The 14,007-nt window shown below is 41.7% G+C and overlaps 1 pseudogene; it reads right to left on the bottom strand.

Annotated features, from left to right (window-relative positions):
• Window positions 1–14,007, bottom strand: part of LOC110509300 — a 36,884-nt pseudogene that overhangs the window by 336 nt on the left and 22,541 nt on the right.

Here is a 14,007-nt window from a genome sequence, read left to right as displayed (position 1 = left end):
GAATGAATAACTATAAATGCATTGGAAAGACAATAATATTTGTTGTTTACTAATAATTCAATATTTTTTTATTATGTATACATAGACGATGAATGCAAAATAACTTGGAAGAGGAGGAGAAGAATGAAGAAGTCAATAGTTCTTACTTTTGTATGGCAGAATGGGCCGCTGTAGCCAGGTAGGCACACACACCAGAACCTATTGAGTCGATCGATACAGGATCCACCATTCCGACAGACTCGCACTCATTTATCTCTGTTTCACGCCTGAGGAGGAAAACACAATGAGGACATTTTAAACAGACAGAACAAGCATGATATACAGTGGGGTCTGAAATGATTGACACCCTTGATAAAAATGAGTGAAAATTACTATATAAAATAAATGATTCAAATGCCTTTTGTATTTGTTGGGAAATTATTTTATTGCTCACAGAATGAGAAATTGTTTAATAAGTAATACTTTTCTTCTCTCAAAGGTACTGTAGGGGTCATAATTTCCAATGCCTTTCAATACCTCACCTTTCAATGATAATGGCACTGAACCTTTTTCTAAAATGTTTTATGAGATTGGAGAACACGTTGGGAGGGATCTTAGACCATTCCTCCATACAGAATCTTCCCAGATCCTTGATATCCTTTGTCTGTGCTGGAAGTGCCAATGCCATTTATTAAACTCCTGACGGTGCTATGGTCAGATGACATGACATGAAAATCATCTAGCAAGACAATAACCGCAAGCACTAATCAAAATCCGCAAAGAAATCAATATTTTTCTATGGCCATCTCAGTCTCCAGACTTGAACCCCATTGAAAACGTATGGTTTGAATTGAAGAGGGCAGTGCATTGTGGGGTATATTTTGAGATAGCAGAGACTAAAGTTAGTAGTGGCTGTTTAAAGAAAACCAAACCATTTCCACGTACGGGAACATAAGAGCAGACAAAGGATATCAAGGATCTGGAAAGATTCTGTATGGAGGAAGGGTCTAGGATCCCTCTCAATGTGTTCTCCAACCTCATAAAACATTTTATATCGAATCATGCAACTTATATTTATAATATCTGTTTGTCACTTCAATTAGGTATGCTGTATTTGATTTGAAAGGTTTAGCAACTCAATATAAAACTTGGTATAAAACCTAAATATGTGTTAGCTAGATACAAATGATCTGAGAATCTATTATTCCACGTGACAATGGTCCCTGACCACTTACTGTTACACTAATTGGTTGGCATAAAGAGGGAGGCTACTCACTGGCAGAGTGGGCCGACAAAGTTCTCTGTGAACTCACATCCACACAGGTGCCCCCGTTTTCACAGCTGTGTTCCTCGCACTTATTCGGGTCCTCCTCGCAGGTATCACCCCCGAACCCCGGGTCACATGCGCACTTGAAACCAACTCATCAGTGCAGATGCCGTAGACGCAGGGCGCACTCATCTGTGTCCACCTCACACTGCTCTCTCTCTCCCAACCCGGCTTGCATACGCAGTCAAACTTGTTAAAGAGATCCTTGCACGAAGCTCCGTTCCGGCAGGGGTCCGAATGGCATACATCAGCACTCGTACAATCCGTTTGGATATCCTTGTCGCCTGTTCTGTGGAAGCGGGCCGGCTGCAGCGGGTGTTGGGCATCCACGAATGGTAGATAGACCCCAGCGACTCGCATGGCGCCCAGGCAGCCCAAGAAGCTCTCAGCGATAGCAACCTCTGCCCTTACCTCGTTGAGGAAGTGCAGGACACCCTCCTCCACAGGGGTGCTGCTGTAATCTTTGATGCCATTCACGGTGATAACCCAGTGGGAAGTCTCGCTGTCCGGGTCGGCCATGGATATGTGCAAGCGGTGCCATCGGCCCCATGGCGCACGTCAGAGAAGGTCAGCACCTCCACACTGAGCCTCCCATGCATCTCAACGCGGATCGAGGAGTCCAGCAGTCCCATCAGCAGGAGCTTCAGAACAGCACAGTCTTCTCTGAGCGGGTGCGGAGCTCCAGGTACTTGGGTCAGCGGCAAGCCCAGGGAACCCTCTGCACTGAGCTGCACTGGGTTGATCTCGAAGGTAGTGTTGGTCACACCTGAGGGTTAACAGACGGGTTAGACATTAGACAACAAAACAACTCACTACATAACGTAAACTCACCCCATTCCGTACAAATGTGCACAACCGCGACATTCAAACGAGGCTGCAAATGTAACGGATGTGAAACGGCTATCTTAGTTAGCGGTGTGCGCTAAATAGCGTTTCAATCAGTGACGTCACTTGCTCTGAGACGAAGTAGTTGTTCCCCTTGCTCTGCAAGGGCCGCGGCTTTTGTGGAGCGATGGGTAACGATGCTTCGTGGGTGTCAGTTGTTGATGTGTGCAGAGTCCCTGGTTCGCGCCCGGGTATGGGCGCGGGGACGATTTAAAGTTATACTGTTACATTTGCAAAGAAAACTACTGTTTTGACTTCAAAATCGGGGGTGTGAACTACGTTTCTATTCAAGCGTTGATCGGCATGGTAATGGCTCTATAGTATTGGAGAAAAGTTGAAAAAACGGACTCTCTGTTACATCATGACGTGTGATGCCGTAACTTACAGCACGAATAAAGCAACTATTTCTGTCTTGCAATCTCTCTTCACCAGGTGTAGCACTTCTCTCATAATTTAAAAACAAGAAATGGACAGTGACGGGGGTAAGGGGGGGATACCGACTCCTTTTTTCCGTCATCACTGCAAGCATCATGACTCTCAAAGCCGCTGTTCACTTCTGAAGATCACTTTAGCACCGCACTAAAAGCCCGATTCAAATTCGACACAAACCTTCATTATATAAACTCTTTATCGTGTTTTATTTACATTTTAGAGGCGATAAAGTGATAAATTGGACAGATCGAGTGAAAAAACTAAAGTTTTCCCACACGATATCTGTCCTTCTCACTATCACGCATTAGTTTTTCTTCCCCGCCCACCATTTTTACAAAAGACTCGACGGAGCTCATTGCCTTCTTGAATTATGCAGAAACTGGCAGCGGGAGCTCATGTCATTGATTTTGTTGGAAAGGAGAGAAATTGTGCTTTACAATGGTATTGACATTACGTTTTTGGGGCGCTAAAATAAGGTAAATTACAGACCAAGGCGATGTACAAAAGTGAGTGAGTTTACGTTATATAATATACTAAAACCTATCTAGTATACATTTTGCGTGTGGGAATTGTTTTATTCATGCAAAGACAGATACACACATTTTGATTTATTTTTAAGGCTTTTGCAAGAAAGCAAATGTGAAGAAACCCTTAAGCGCTTTTCTGACAGCCAGCAGAATATCGCAGAGTACTCCACTAGTACACTACTTGTCACCCTAGTCACACACAAGGCGACAGCACACAGTCTATGCGAAAGTCGGCGGTGATAATAGCAACAAAATAAACAAAAGAATATCACTATAAAACCCTAAGCATGCATACAAACGTAATTACATATAACAGCAATTGTTAATCCAAAAATGGATTAACAATTATTTTTGTTGTTAAATGTAACTCTGTAAACTGATAGTATTAGCCACCTAGCTAGCTAGTGGGCAAGTTAGCTGGCCCTGCTGTTGTTTCGTTCCCCACCCCGTCCAGTGATGCCAACTTAGCAATTTTATTGCTAGATTTAGCAACTTTTCAGACTATCCTGGCAACTTTTTTTTCAAACAGCACCTAGCAACAAATTTAGCTACTTTTAAAATTGTATTTGGAACTTTTAGCAACTTTTGAAAAGTGACTCAAACACTAAAATGCACACGCTTTCCCTCTAAATGACACAACTATTTTCTCTGTCACACACCTGGCTGCAAAAATACATTGTGAGTGACGTCAGCAGCAGGCGCTCAGCCAGCAGAAGGCCAGCAGCAAATTGCAAATCATTGTTGGCTGACTGCAGCAGCAGTAGTACGGGTTCGACTTGCCAAACCCAATGAATATAGTTGGTCACAAATGCTTGAACTTACAACATCAATCAACATGTCTCAATTAAAATTGTACAGCCAGAAGTACAGAAAAGAATCGGAGTCTGTACCTGAACAAATGTCAAATCATATATTTTGCCGAGATGGCCAGTCAATTTGAGCAATGTTATTGTGTATTTCACGTAATGACGCAGACTTACGTTATCACGCAATGACATCACAACGTCATTTAGCAACTTTTAGCAACAAATCAACCTGCCTCTTAGCAACTAACCCTGAAAATTAGTTGGCAACACTGACCCCGTCCACCATGCACTGTCTGTCAGCACCCTAAGAAGTTTTGCTAGTCTTGAGTTATTTTCTTTCAACCTAAGAATTTGCTTAATATTTACTCACACTCATATCCGTCAGCCAGGTCCACACATTGGCCACCATTGACACGTGTCTCGCAGGTCTTCCTGGTGAAAGCAACACGAACACAAAGTAATTCCATGTAGTAGTACACTCTCCTCCGTTCTGGCTCCGCCTTTAGACCAAAACAACATTTAGACCATTATACCCCAGTCACAAACCACTGATTTGTCTTCATTTGCTACTGACCATGTCTTTCCATTTTTTTATTAATCCGAATTGATACAGTTGACATTATTTACATTTACTGCCTACGCCTAATGTCTGGAATATTTCACTCTAATGTTGATAATCATAGGTCAGTATGGAATATTAAAACCTCTTAGAGCTACCCCCTACTCTTTTCAATTTACGCCTGAAGACATACCCACATCTAACTGCCTGTAGCTCAGACACAGAACCAAGGATATGCATATTCTTGGTACCATTTGAAAGAAAACACTGAAGTTTGGGTAAAGGTGAATTGAATGTAGGAGAATATAACACAATAGATCTGGTTTAGATAATACAAAGAAAAAAAACATATTTTTATATCTTTAAAGTGAACAAGATAAAACAAACATTCAGATAGGATGGTGAGGACAATTTCAGTGAAAAACATAAGAGGGCAACAGTACTTGTGCAAAGTTTCAGAATGATAACTTCCAAAATGAGTGTGCTACATGACATTTATCATGAAGTCACCCAGGTGTCCCACACAAGTAGCCCAAATGTACCCAAGTGGCCAAATTGGTGAAGTTATACATTTTGAATGGAATAACTATATGCAAAATACCAAAATGGTATTCTAACACACCCCCTCAATTTAAAAAAAAAAAAAACAAGAAAAATAAATATACATTTACAAAATAACACTTTCAATATTTGGAAGACCCTCAGTCTTACACAATATTGTGCTGCTGATGCCAGGTGCCATAGCAGTCTCTTTCTGCTGTAAAGCAGAGGGTCACCAAGCATGTGGTGCAGATGATGGGGGACTTCATTTTGCAAAGAACACAGCGACGCCTCCATGCTGTGCCGTTTTGGCCCTGAGGCACATCCATGCCTGCAGAAACCAGCTTCAATGGGGGATGGACACCTTGGCACTGGGGGCTCCCATTCGGAGTCAGTGTCACTGTGAAACAAAGTTTTCAGTTAGAATAGTTTCACATATGAGCCCTGTATAAACAGATATAATAAACAGATATAGAGTACAGGGAACATAAGGTTGAATATATTATTATAGACCTGCTAGCTCTACTGTCTCATTTATATGACATTTCAGCTAGCTCTACTGTCTCTATTATATTATGACAGACCAGCTAGATCTACTGTCTTCATTATATTACAACAGACCAGCTGTATCTACTGTCTCCATTTCACTTTGGCCATTGTTGTGGGCCTGCCCTCCCCTCAACAGCCTCAAATAGGCTATTTCATTTCACAAATAATATTTTATATTATTAATTTCAAACAACGGCATTAGCATGAGAATAACTTACCAGTCCAAAACGATGTCCTGTCCGTTCAAAAAATATTCCTCCATTTGGGAATCGCTAAATGAATCGTCCTCGATCAATTTCTTCTAAAATTGTGTGTACATCTGGATATCTAGACTTAGATTTAGCTTTCCCTGACTTAGTCGCCATACTGATTTTATATATAAACAGCTGAATATGCGCTTTACCAAAACAATGCTGTGCGTAACAAGCGTTGGTCCTTCCGGTATGAATCGTCAACGGCGAATGAACCTCTTTACACCGGAATTTACTACATGGGTTGGTCTTCCAACACATAAACATTACATATTGCCGTTTACCTCAGCTCATTGGCAATCTACCCAGCTAGATTTCAAGACGATCAGTGGTCATTGGGTTAAAATACAGTCAATCAACGAAACAGCGGTCTTATCATTGGTGCACAATGACGTCATTACTTGTCTTCAAATCGGTTTCTTTCAGTCAATACGTCCCGCGAAATGACCTATCAGGTTTGGTTGTGTTACAAACAAACCAGTTGATTGCAATGAAACCAAACATGACTGGAAAAGTCGTTTTGTGTGTGTATTTACCTCGAATGTGTCGTCAAATAGAATGAGATGGAATTCACGACACAAGCGGTTCACAAAATGTTTCGTGTTCGGCTATAAAAATGGAGTTTATCAAACAAAATACCATTCATTGTATAACAATGAACATTGGGATTGCAAACAGAGGAAGATCGTCAAAGGTAAACAATTTATTTTATTGCAGTTTGTGATTTTGTTACGCCTGTACTGATTGAAATAGTTGTTTTTATGGGGCTCTATCCTCAGATAATCGCATCGTATTCTTTCGCAGTAAATCCTTTTTTAAATCTGACAACGCAGTTGGATTAGCAAGATTCTAGGCTTTCGAAACCTGTAAGACACTTGTATTTTCATGAATGTTTAATATGACTATTTATGTAGCGATCACCGTATGTGGTCGAATTTTCTGTGCGCAGAGGTTAATATGTTAATAGGTTAATTCTCAGCATTGGTGGGGATGTACAGCTCTCCTGAGTTATTTAGTGTGCTGTTCCACACGTCCATGTCCAGATGCACCCCGTCCAGACGCAGGTCCTGCGGACAGCCCTTGAAGTGTCCTTCCCATGCCTGCGTCTCCTTCCCCTCCCCGGGGAGACCCCTACATAGGCCAGGTCTCCATTGTGCACCTCCACCTCAGGCACCTCGCCTATTCCGTAGCGCAGGCCAGTGTGCTCAAAGAACACTCGTCCATACTGGACCTCGAATTGGAGAAGTTGCTTCTTGCCAGTGGTCACGACGATGGACTCTCCCCATGCCTACTTCTCCGTCCTCCCTGGGTCGCCTCAGCTGGAAGAGCAGGCCTTTGAGCTTCAGTGAGCGCAGGAAAAAAGGAGATACTGAAGTTGGTGCCGTGGAAGCTCCCGATGTCGTAGGCACTGTAGCTCACAGTTTTCTCATGATGGTACATCCAGGAGGGGACCTCAGTCAGAGTGGAGATGGAGTTGTTATAGAAGGAAAGCAATACTATGGATGACAATCAAGCAGTCATGTGTACCTATTTCACACAGGGTAAATCACTAATCTAGCAGTGAAGACAAAAATATTTGACAAAGAAAAATGCTTTGACAAACCCAACCACAGCCCTCAAACAAAATTGCAAGTGTGGTTCCACTTTGCACTTTCCCACCTGGACAAAAGGAACACCTATGTGAGAATGCTGTTCATTGACTACAGCTCAGCGTTTAACATCATAATGCCCACAAAGCTCATGACTAAGCTGGGACTAAACACCTCCCTCTGCAACTGGATCCTGGACTTCCTGACAGGCAGCCCCCAGGTAGCAAGGGTAGGCAACAACACGTCTGCCACCGCAGGACCTGACTCCAGGGATGAGAAGCAGGTACGGGGAGTCAAACATTTATTCAGGAACAGACATAGAACACGACAGCACATGGGTAAACAAGGACATATGACAAACACTCCCGAAGCATTGAACAGAGCTAGGAAACAGACAGGTATATGGAAGGAAATTACACGAGCAATTGAGTCCACATGAGTCCAATGAGCGCTGACGCACGTGACGGGGAAAGGCAAGTGTGCTTATTGAAGGTGGCTTGAGTGCGTAATTTTGGGGAGTCTGGCGCCCTCGAGCACCAGAGGGAGGAAGAGCGGGAGCAGGCGTGACAGCCACGCTGATACTCAACACTGGGGCCCTTCAAGGGGTATGTACTTAGCCCCCTCCTGTACTCCTTGTTCACCCACGACTGCGTTGCCGAACACGACTCCAACACCATCATTAAGTTCGCTGACGACACAAGAGTGATAGGCCTGATCACCGACAACGGTGAGACAGCCTTCATAGATCTGTAGGATTTTTAAAATTGTAATCCCTTTTTAGATTACATTTTAAGGCAACAAAATGTGACAACTGTGCAAGGGGTGTGCACACGTTTACTAGGCTCTCTATCTTCGACAGACTTGAAAGCATTTAAATCCCAGCACTTCACCACTATCTGTTTGTCAATAACTAATCTCTGCCCTTAGGATAATACTGAAAGAAAGTATAGTGGACAGTAAATACAAGAGTGGTCAATTTGTACTCTCTGGTGTTTGTTTCTCTAACTAGAAATAGGCAGTAGCATGGAGACTGCTTGTGGATGCCTCTAGATAGCACAGTTGCTAATATAAAGATGCCTAGTTCATCATTTTAACCAGTTCCTTGAAAATCTCCATCAGCACTGTCATGCTGACAAATGAATGCATTACTGCTGACCTTTCCCAACCCATTAGAGATAAGGATGAAGCCCCTAGACAGACCAGGCCTGCTGAGAAAATAAAGGAGTGTAAGAAAATAAGTACACAAGAGGTGGAGTGTTCTCTCACACAGCGGGAGACCTATCCACAGGAGCCAAACTGAAGCTAAGGCTTAAACTTAAACCAAACACTTATTAAGGTGGTACAGTTAGTAAGATGGTACAGATGGTACAGTTAGTAAGGTGGTACACTTAGTAAGATGGTACAGATAGTAAGATGGTACAGTTAGAAAGGTACACTTAGTAAGGTATATTTAGTAAGGTGGTACAATTAGTAAGGTGGTACACTTAGTAAGATGGTACAGATAGTAAGGTGGTACAGTTAGAAAGGTACACTTAGTAAGGTGGTACAGTTAGAAAGGTACACTTAGTAAGGTGGTAGAGTTAGTAAGGTGGTAGAGTTAGTAAGGTGGTAGAGTTAGTAAGGTGGTAGAGTTAGTAAGGTGGTAGAGTTAGTAAGGTGGTAGAGTTAGTAAGGTGGTAGAGTTAGTAAGGTGGTAGAGTTAGTAAGGTGGTAGAGTTAGTAAGGTGGCACAGTTAGTAAGGTGGTACAGTCAGTAAGGTGGTAGAGTTAGTAAGATGGTACAGTAAGGTGGTAGAGTTAGTAAGATGGTACAGTTAGTAAGATGGTACAGTTAGAAAGGTACACTTAGTTACGTGGTACAGTTAGTAAGGTGGTACAGTTAGTAAGGTGGTACAGTTAGTAAGGTGGTACACTTAGTAAGGTGGTACAGTTAGTAAGGTAGTACAGTTAGTAAGGTGGTACAGTTAGTAAGGTGGTACAGTTAGTAAGATGGTACAGTTAGTAAGATGGTACAGTTAGAAAGGTACACTTAGTTACGTGGTACAATTAGTATGGTGGTAGAGTTAGTAAGGTGGTAGAGTTAGTAAGGTGGTACAGTTAGTAAGGTGGTACAGTTAGTAAGATGGTACAGTTAGTAAGATGGTACAGTTAGAAAGGTACATTTAGTAAGGGTTAGAGTTAGTAAGGTGGTAGAGTTAGTAAGGTGGTAGAGTTAGTAAGGTGGTAGAGTTAGTAAGGTGGTAGAGTTAGTAAGGTGGTAGAGTTAGTAAGGTGGTAGAGTTAGTAAGGTGGTAGAGTTAGTAAGGTGGTAGAGTTAGTAAGATGGTACAGTTAGAAAGGTACACTTAGTTACGTGGTAGAGTTAGTAAGGTGGTAGAGTTAGTAAGGTGGTAGAGTTAGTAAGGTGGTAGAGTTAGTAAGGTGGCACAGTTAGTAAGGTGGTACAGTCAGTAAGGTGGTAGAGTTAGTAAGATGGTACAGTAAGGTGGTAGAGTTAGTAAGATGGTACAGTTAGTAAGACGGTACAGTTAGAAAGGTACACTTAGTTACGTGGTACAATTAGTAAGGTGGAACAGTTAGTAAGGTGGTACAGTTAGTAAGGTGGCACAGTTAGTAAGGTGGCACAGTTAGTAAGGTGGTACAGTCAGTAAGGTGGTACAGTTAGTAAGATGGTACAGTAAGGTGGTAGAGTTAGTAAGATGGTACAGTTAGTAAGACGGTACAGTTAGAAAGGTACACTTAGTTACGTGGTACAATTAGTAAGGTGGTAGAGTTAGTAAGGTGGTAGAGTTAGTAAGGTGGTACACTTAGTAAGGTGGTACAGTTAGTAAGATGGTACAGTTAGTAATGTGGTACAGTTAGTAAGGTGGTACAGTTAGTAAGATGGTACAGTTAGTAAGCAGGTACAGTTAGTAAGGTGGTACAGTAAGGTGGTACAGTTAGTAAGATGGTACACTTAGAAAGGTACAGTTAGTAAGATGGTACAGTTAGTAAGATGGTACAGTTAGTAAGATGGTACAGTTAGTAAGGTACACTTAGTAAGGTGGTACAGTTAGTAAGGTGGTACAGTTAGTAAGGTGGTACAGTTAGAAAGGTACACTTAGTAAGGTGGTACAGTTAGAAAGGTACACTTAGTAAGTTGGTACAGTTAGTAAGGTAGTACAGTTAGTAAGGTGGTACAGTTAGTAAGATGGTACAGTTAGTGAGGTGGTACAGTTAGTAAGATGGTACAGTTAGAAAGGTACACTTAGTAAGGTGGTACAGTTAGTAAGGTGGTACAGTTAGTAAGGTGGTACAGTTAGTAAGGTGGTACAGTTAGTAAGGTGGTACAGTTAGTAAGGTGGTACAGTTAGTAAGGTGGTACAGTTAGTAAGGTGGTACAGTTACTAAAGTTAGTAAGGTCGTACAGTTAGTAAGATTGTACTGTTAGTAAGATGGTACAGATAGTAAGGTGGTACAGTTAGTAAGGTGGTACAGTTAGTAAGTTAGTACACTTAGAAAGGTACATTTAGTAAGATGGCACAGTTAGTAAGATGGTACAGTTAGTGAGGTGGTACAGTTAGTAAGGTACACTTAGTAAGGTGGTACAGTTAGAAAGGTACACTTAGTAAGGTGGTACAGTTAGAAAGATGGTACAGTTAGTAAGGTGGTACAGTTAGTAAGGTAGTACAGTTAATGAGGTGGTACAGTTAGTAAGATGGTACAGTTAGTAAGGTGGTACAGATGGTACAGTTAGTAAGGTGGTACAGTTAGTAAGGTGGTACAGTTAGTAAGGTGGTACAGTTAGTAAGGTGGTACAGTTAGTAAGGTGGTACAGTTAGTAAGGTGGTACAGATAGTAAGGTGGTACAGTTAGAAATGTGGTACAGATGGTACAGATAGTAAGATGGTACAGATAGTAAGGTGGTACAGTTAGTATGTTGGTACAGTTAGTAAGATGGTACAGATAGTAAGGTGGTACAGATGGTACAGATAGTAAGGTGGTACAGTTAGTATGTTGGTACAGTTAGTAAGATGGTACAGATAGTAAGGTGGTACAGATGGTACAGATAGTAAGATGGTACAGATAGTAAGGTGGTACAGTTAGAAATGTGGTACAGATGGTACAGATAGTAAGATGGTACAGATAGTAAGATGGTACAGATAGTAAGGTGGTACAGATAGTAAGGTGGTACAGATGGTACAGATAGTAAGATGGTACAGATAGTAAGATGGTACAGATAGTAAGATGGTACAGATAGTAAGGTGGTACAGATGGTACAGATAGTAAGATGGTACAGATAGTAAGGTGGTACAGTTAGTAAGGTGGTACAGATAGTAAGATGGTACAGATAGTAAGATGGTACAGATAGTAAGGTGGTAGAGTTAGTATGTTGGTACAGTTAGTAAGATGGTACAGTTAGAAAGGTACACCTAGTAAGGTGGTACAGTTAGTAAGGTGGTACAGTTAGTAAGGTGGTACAGTTAGTAAGGTGGTACAGTTAGTAAGGTGGTACAGTTAGTAAGATGACATCATCAACAACAGGACAATAAACATAATCATTCAACTCTGCCAAAACTCATTAGCTCTGCACAATTTGCACCATTATTTTTGGCACGCCCACATTGAGTAAAATGAAATCGTCCCGCTGTGTATGATGTAATCTTGCTTAGTGCACCTTTAATGTGAACAAATTATGGCATAGTGAATGAAGTACAGTGATTCTTCCTTCAAAAGTTACGTGTTTCTGTCGTGACCGTTTGTGGAAGATGGTGGCATTCTGTCATTCCACACTATCACTAGGGGGAGTTAGAATGCTGATCTATCGGTAGTCTGAACTGTGGCAATTAATGGAGGTGTTTTCAGTCTTGAGAGTCTCTCTTCTCTGGCACTGAAGTCCTGCATCAGGCAACAACAACAACAAAAAAAACAGTCGGGGGTCCTGGAGTTGAGAGAGAACTTGGGTAAATACAATGGGGGAAATTCACTTGACATGTGGACTGACGATTTTACAAAAATAGGCACGGTGGGTTTTTGGTTTATCTCCCTCTAAAAACAGAAATAAATAATTATAAATAACAAATTATTTACAAATTATTTACAAATTAGTAAGACTTTCTCCCCCCATGTTCAAGAGAATGGCCTTTTTCTCTTTATTCAGATTACAATCGCTCACTTTTGGTTGTTTGTAACGAAATAATCTCAAATATCGTTATTTTTTTAAACAAAGCGATTTTAAACAAAAATCTGTCGTTCTGCCCCTGAACAAGGCAGTTAACTCACTCTTCCTAGGCCATCATTGAAAATAAGAATTTGTTCTTAACTGACTTGCCTAGTAAAATATATATTTTTTTAAAGCATGGGGACTGGTATTGATGAATCAATGAGATGTTTATTTTCACTGAATCTCCGTTTGTGTATTGATTAGACTCCCATTAGGGTGTGGAAGGTTAGGATTATTTTGCTCTTAGTACAGTAGCCAACTCCCGACCGGTCACGTTGTACACCATATTTTCCTAACGGAAACCCTGAGGGTTTCCTTTTTGTTGGAATAATTAATAAATTCAAGTCAATCCCATATGCTATGTTATAGTAGTACATTCTCTTGTACAGCCAACATTACAAAAGTAAAATGCTACTCAAAGATGCCCTCTGGTGGTCAAACTAGCACTAACTAGCAATAATGGCTGACACTTAAATAACGCGCCATAGAATTATGCGGCAGCCTGCAAGGTGTGCTGCATTACAACACAACTTTTAAAGGAATAACCACTGTACTATGAGACCTGAATCTTGCTGACACATTTAGTTAAGACACATTAACACGCAAAGCATCAGATCTCCCTCCACACTGGAAGAAGTGTTAGGCAGAGGTGTGAATGATGTGTGGGCAGAGGTGTGAATGATGAAAAGGCGGAACAGCGTACCTGTGAAACCTGCTAGGCACTCACATTCATACTGGTCCTTCTTATTGATGCAGGTTCCGTTATTCTCGCGGGGCCATGAGGCACACTCATTGATATCAATCTCGCAGTTGTAGCCCTGGAAACTGAGCCAAGCCCATCCATGCAGATAGCCCCATTCTGGCAAGGGTGCGATGCACACTCGTCCAAGTCCTCTTCACAAGGATCCTCTTCGAACCCCAGTGTCACTCGAAACCAATTCCCATTGTTTAGACACGGCTCGTCAATGCAGTCGGTCACTTCCTCTTGGCAGTCCTCTCCTCCGTAGCTTGTCGCAGTCTTTGCCCATGTAGCGGACCTCGTCGCGAGGAGAGCAGAGGTACGCGTAGTTATCCATGGTGTCCACACAGGTGAAACCATTCTGGCCCAGACAAGCACTTGAAGAATAGGAGATGGTTATTGTTGTGAAAAATGATGGACAGTTCTGGATGGCAGCAATGCTTGATTGAAACATTATACAGTATAATAATACCCTAATACAGTTGAGATGGCATAACAAGTCATTACAACTTTTATTTGTCATATGTCACATTTGAGAGCCGTTTACATGTTTGGAGGGATAAGTTGGTGTGATGGTCTGTTATGACATCATGATATGGGGTGACACCAGTACACTTCTGA

The sequence above is a fragment of the Oncorhynchus mykiss genome, chromosome Y (genome assembly GCF_013265735.2).
Source record: "Oncorhynchus mykiss isolate Arlee chromosome Y, USDA_OmykA_1.1, whole genome shotgun sequence".
Lineage (NCBI taxonomy): Eukaryota > Metazoa > Chordata > Actinopteri > Salmoniformes > Salmonidae > Oncorhynchus > Oncorhynchus mykiss.
Note: the sequence above shows the minus strand (reverse complement) of the source record. Positions and strands in the feature narration are given on the sequence as shown.